The sequence below is a fragment of the Vombatus ursinus genome, unplaced genomic scaffold (assembly GCF_900497805.2).
Source record: "Vombatus ursinus unplaced genomic scaffold, bare-nosed wombat genome assembly UNPS02015018.1, whole genome shotgun sequence".
Taxonomy (NCBI): Eukaryota; Metazoa; Chordata; class Mammalia; order Diprotodontia; family Vombatidae; genus Vombatus; species Vombatus ursinus.
This window is the reverse complement of record NW_020954796.1, coordinates 98,394-104,393: the sequence shown is the minus strand read 5'-3', so window position 1 is coordinate 104,393 and position 6,000 is coordinate 98,394.

The window sequence follows — 6,000 nt, the reverse complement described above, 5'->3', positions numbered from 1 at the left end:
GGAGCCTAGGGCCCGGTCATTGGTTTTATGTGCTGGGGCCTCCAATGGTGGCAGTTGGAGGCTCTCGGGTTCTGGCGGCTTACCTGGTGTTGGGCTGGAATCAGCAACACTGGAACTCTAGGGGTAGGAATGGGTAGTGTGGCCCCTGGAAATTTCCTGATCACCTGCAACTTTCCTTCCTTTTGTTTTCTTCAGCTCCTTTAAGATGGGTGTTGCAGGATGTTTCTCTGCCTGGGGACCTTTGGAGTTATGCTTCCCTTAGTTTTGCTGAATCCCTTGCAGAGTCAGTTGCTGTAGAATGTTGAGGCACCTAGTGGTTTTCCAATCTAGTTTCCCCCTGTTCTCCCACCCTCACTGAGGCACTCAGGGGTCCTGGTGCTGGTGTTTGCCTGCTCCACCACCTGGGTTTCAGGATCTCCTTCTGGTATGCTGGGGTGGGGCTTTCTGCTAGCTTTCTGGGACACTTCCTGTTCTGTACTGCTCTCCCTCTCCGAAGGCAAGAGGGTCCTTTCTCGTTAATCCCTGAAGCCACCTGGGCTTCTGGATTCCTGCACCCCATCTTTCTTCTGGTTCAGTTGTTCCATGGTTTTTCCTGGACTGATATTTCTGAGCTTTCAGAAGTTGATAAGGGAGGGTAAGAGCAACTTACTTCTTACTCCGCCATCTTGGCTCCCGGAAGCAGAACTCCTCAAAGGCTTCCCTTACTGTGAGGATGGCTTTCTGACTGAGAAGTGAATATTACATTTTATATTAACCACAATACACTTAATTTTCCTTTCATTGAGGTCTACTGCAAGTGTATGGGTCAATTGATGCATCTCTATATCCAGAGCATGGTGGTCGCTATGTCAGGAAGTGCTGAGTGAACATAATAAAGGTGAGGTATTATTAGTCTACTCTGCTAATTCATTGACTTTTTTTCCTTGTTTGGGTTCTTGGTTTCTTAGATCATGGAATTAGCTAAAATTACTTTACTCCTTGTTCTCATTTCCTATATTGAAGAGGTATGAGAGGCTTACAGGGCCCAAGAAAATTTCTAGTCTCTTGTCCTTCTTCAACTTCTCCAATCCTACCAAATATTTGCTCTTCAATTCAGTCTCTTACTTTAGTCAGAAAACAAAGCATTTTGCAACACTTGAGGAATTGTATTCCTCAGTTATCCTAATTCCTATTCTTCCCAGCCCTACATTCATATTTTTCCCTTTCCAGAAAACCATCTCCTTCCCTTTGACTTTCTGTGCATGGTTTAATCTTCTATATATTTAACTACAGTCATTTTCCAGTTTTTCCCAAGTCCTGTTGAAGTATGCTGACTGAAAGTCAGTGCTTGACACACTGGGATCTAAGTCATGCAAAGTCACACTGTAATATTAATCTCCATGTCATCATGAAAATAGCCTTGAACTTCTTTCTGCACATTCAAGTTAAAATTCTGATTCTCTTATTTTCTTGTTCTTTCATTTGAGTTAAGAAGCTTTATTTTTATTAGTCTTTTTCCTCATTTTAAAAGGAATACAGTAATATTTTCCTCTACCAGGGTTGAATAAAATGAGACGATACATGTCACACAATTTTTAAATATAATCCACTATGAACCCCAAGTCATTTTCTTGGTCGGAGAGCTAAAATTCCTTATAGGAGATTATAAATTGTCCATAGACATTCACCAATATATATTCACTTTCTTTTTTCACTTCTGGGAGAGTAATAGCAGAGCTTAAGACTCAGACACACCAAGTCAATTATTTAGACCTTTGGAACATTGCAGAGAGGAAAACAAAAAAGAATGTGAGTTCTAGTACACATATCCTCTTGCCAAGGCCTAAATATTTGGGGGAATTTATTTTTATATAAGTAGGTATTATCATTATGCTTTAAAAATTACATTTGGATATTTTTTCACATGTGAATCTAAATCTTTAGTGGAAAGCAAAATGGATAGGAGTCATAGTTAATAGATGCATATTTTAGAAAAGTTTAAATTTCTCATGAAGCTTTCTTCTGCACTACCTACTAAGCTAACTGTTGCTGACCATTGTTTTGAGAAGACTAACGAAGAAATCTTTTTATATATGAGAGGTCCTTTTTGCTGTGTTTTTCATTCATTTAGGTCGTGCCTGATTCTTTGTGATCCCATTTGGTGTTTTCTTGGCAGAGATAGAGGAGTGGCTTACCAATTTCTTCTCTAGCTCATTTTACAGATGAGTACTCTGAGGCAAAGAGGGTTAAATGGCTTGTCCACTTTTTACATGCAATTGGGGAAAATAAATATTAAATTAATATTTAAAAACAACTCACCTAAAATAATTTTTGCAACACATATTGAAACGTGCAAAGAACCTTCTTCCAAACAAATGTATGATGTTGATTTTTATCAAATCCTATGACAGACATTTAACAGCTTTGTTATCCTAGGCCTGTCACTTACCTTTTCTGGTCTTTAGTTTCCTCACAGGTAAAATGGGGATAACAACAGAATTTAAATCAAGTATTTGTTATAAAGTTAGAATGCAAAATGGCTTTAAAGAACAAGGTTTGTACCAATCTTCACCACCACCACCACCACCACCACTACCACCACCATCATCATCATCTTCATCATCTTCATCATCTTGATGTTCATTGTTAATGTGGCTGAGAAAGAAACAGTGCTGGAACACTGGCCTAGCACATACTTCATTTTAACTTTCTTAATATTACATTTTGTTCTACTTTTATGTCTCTACATGATTCGTACCTCCTACTATATTGCAGAATTCTTGAGCAAATGCCCCTTTTCTTCATTGTTTGTCTTTGAATTTACTCCCCACTTTGTACAATCTCGTCTACATTGTAAGCACAATATGAATGACTTTTTATTTAAACAGAATTATCTATTTAGAAATAGGCAGCATGGTGCTGAGGAAAGTGGTCTCCACTAAAGATAGGAGATTAGAGTTTCAATCCTGAGCCTGTCAATTAGCACTTGTCATGGATTCAAGTAAATTCCTTACTTTTCTGGATCTTAGTTTACTTTTCTGTAAAATGAGGTTAGTTTCAATGATCTCTAAGTTGTCTTAGAGATTTGAAACTATCACCCTGATTTTTACTTCCAAGGATCTTCATGCATAAATTTATATAGCATTGCCTCTTGTAGTTTCCTATTATATATATCTTGTATTATTATCTCTGTGGGCAGTTAGGTGGTGCAGTGGATAAAGTGCTGGGATTGGAGTCAGGAAGTCTCTTCTTCTTGAGGTCAAATTGGGCCCCGGACATTTATTAGCTGTGTGACTCTGGACAAGTCACTTACCCCTGTTTATCTCAGTTTCTTCATCTGTAAAATGATCCAGAGAAGAAAACAGCAAACTACTCCAATGTCTTTGCCAAGAAAAGCTCAAAGGTGATCCCAAAGAGTCAGATGTGAGTGAAAAATGACTGAAAAACAACAAAAAGTATTTGTGTATGGGCCTTTCCCTATATTACAATTCTTTGAATGGGTGGGGGGGAGTTTAGTTTTATTTAAATGCTATACCTACTCCAACACTTGGGGAAACATTGAATATAATGTGATGAAAGCTTGTTGAACTAGAAATGCTCACTGAAATCAATCAACAACCATTTAGCAAGTTCCAATTATATGCCAGGTCCTATGCTAGAAATTGGAGATACAGAGAAAAAAAGAAACTTAGGCCACAAAAAATTTAATTATCTCATCATTTTTATTGAGCTTACTTTCTAAGTTGCAATGTTAGTCATGGATTTATTCTGTTGTTTTTAAATTATTGTTGAATATTGTATAAATTCTACTCTCTCTTTCAAATTATCTTTTATTTACATAGCCATTTTTAGTTTGTATTTCTCAGTAAAATACAGTCAGTAATAGTTCATTTTTTTCACTTTGAAGTTCAACATATAGCAGTATAATATCACATGTAAATGTAGCATCAAATCAATATTTATTTAATTTGTTGATTTTGAGGTAAGATTAGTCTATCAAAAACATTATATAGTAACTAGTCCATGGCACAGTGAGTTTTTCTACTGAGTTTTAGTATGATAAGACTATGAGAATAGAAACAATGTATTTTAATAATATTATCAAATAATTACATAATAATCTTAATATTTTAAACTGTAGATGGAGTTTCAATAGGACCTAGACAGGCACTAAGAGTCTGGGACTTAAAAGAATTCAAGCCAATAGCGTTATTATTACAGGGGCAAAAACAGGGGACGGAAACCGGAAAGCCGAGGGAGCCAGATGTTCTCCTGCTGTTTGTTTAGAGATGCCCATCCAGAATGAATGAGAGAAAAAGCACAAGGAACAAAAGGGTCATGGTATACTGATTGAGTGTAGTGTCTTCTCTGGGCAATGCCCCCAATCTGTGCCAATTATCTAACACAAGTCAAAGTTTAGAAAAGCTAATACTTTAGTGGCTCCTGGTTGGATTCTGTAGATCAGTTGTGTCAAACTCAAAAGGGCCATGCATTGACTTGTAAAAGCACAAACTAACATTATGTATGTTGGAGTGTATCTTTATGTTAAATAGTTCTCATCTACCTTTTAATGTGGTTTGAGCAAATTTTTATGTACAAAATGTACAATAACTTATGTTTGGGCATAACATTGGCTTAACTCCCAAGCTCATTATTAAGCAGAAAACCAAAAATATCCACCAATCAGTAGTGATGCACTCTCTAGCTCTTCCTCCCCTTGCCTGTTTCCTATAACGACTACAGGAATTTTTGAGATTCTCTTATGAGAATCCACTGAACTGTATGGCCACCATCCCTGACCAAAGATTGCACCTGTTTTGGAAGTATTCATAATGATCGATTAAACTACTAATTATAATAAATCTGGAGATCCTTGGCCTCTTCATTTGGTATCAAAGAGAACACACCATGTTTATGGGGGAGGTACATGGTTCCCCAGCCAGGGTAATTCCAGATCTTTCACCTGGTATAAAACTTCTTACCTTTCAACAGTGTGAACTCCACAAAGTATTGCCTGAACATTGAACTTTAAAATAATCTTTCCCTATACCTTGCAAAGAATTTTTGTACTTCTTATCATATAGTTTTCCCATTATACCACTTCATATTCACACTGGGTCTTTCTTTATAAAACATGAGCTATTTAGCAGCAGAAAATTTCTCTAATTTGACCCTTTGCAAACAAGAGGACATCAATGAATTTATCGAACTGAATAGAAAGCCCTGTGATTCTCATGGTCTCTTTGTCTTATCACATTTCTCTATTTACTTTATGTTTCTCTAATACATATGCTCTATATTGTTGGGTTTTCTGATTATCTACATACAGGAAATTAATCCACTACTTCACTTTATGAGTCCAATGAAAACTAGATAGATTAGTTCATTTTGTATAAGCATCTTACTTAACAGCACCCTGAGAATTAGTTTTATTAGTTCAATAGTTTTCTTAATTTCAATTTTCTTACTTTTTCCTTTGCTTTTCAATATTTCTAATTTGGAGTTTAACTGAGGATTTTTAATGTGTTCTTTTACTAGTTTTTTTTAGTTGTATGCCCAATTCATTGATCTCCTCTTTTTCTATTTTATATATGTAAGCATTTAGAGATATAAAACTTCCCCTAAGAACTGCTTTCGTTGCATCCTGTAAGTTTTGGTATGTTGTCTCATTGTTGTAATTCTCTTGAATGAAATTATTGATTGTTTCTATGATTCGTTGTTTGACCCAATCATTTTTTAGAATTAGATTATTTAGTTTCCAATTATTTTTTAGTCTATCTTTCCATGGCCCTTTATTACATATAATTTTCATTGCATCATGATCTGAAAAGGATGCATTCAATATTTCTGCCTTTCTGCATTGAATTGTGAGGTTTTCATGCTGTAGTACATGGTCAATTTTTGTGTGTGTTTCATGTACCGCCAAGAAAAATGTATATTCTTTTCTATCCCCTTTCAGTTTTCTCCAGAGGTCTATCATTCCTAACTTTTCTAATGTTCTATTCACCTCCTTAACTTCTT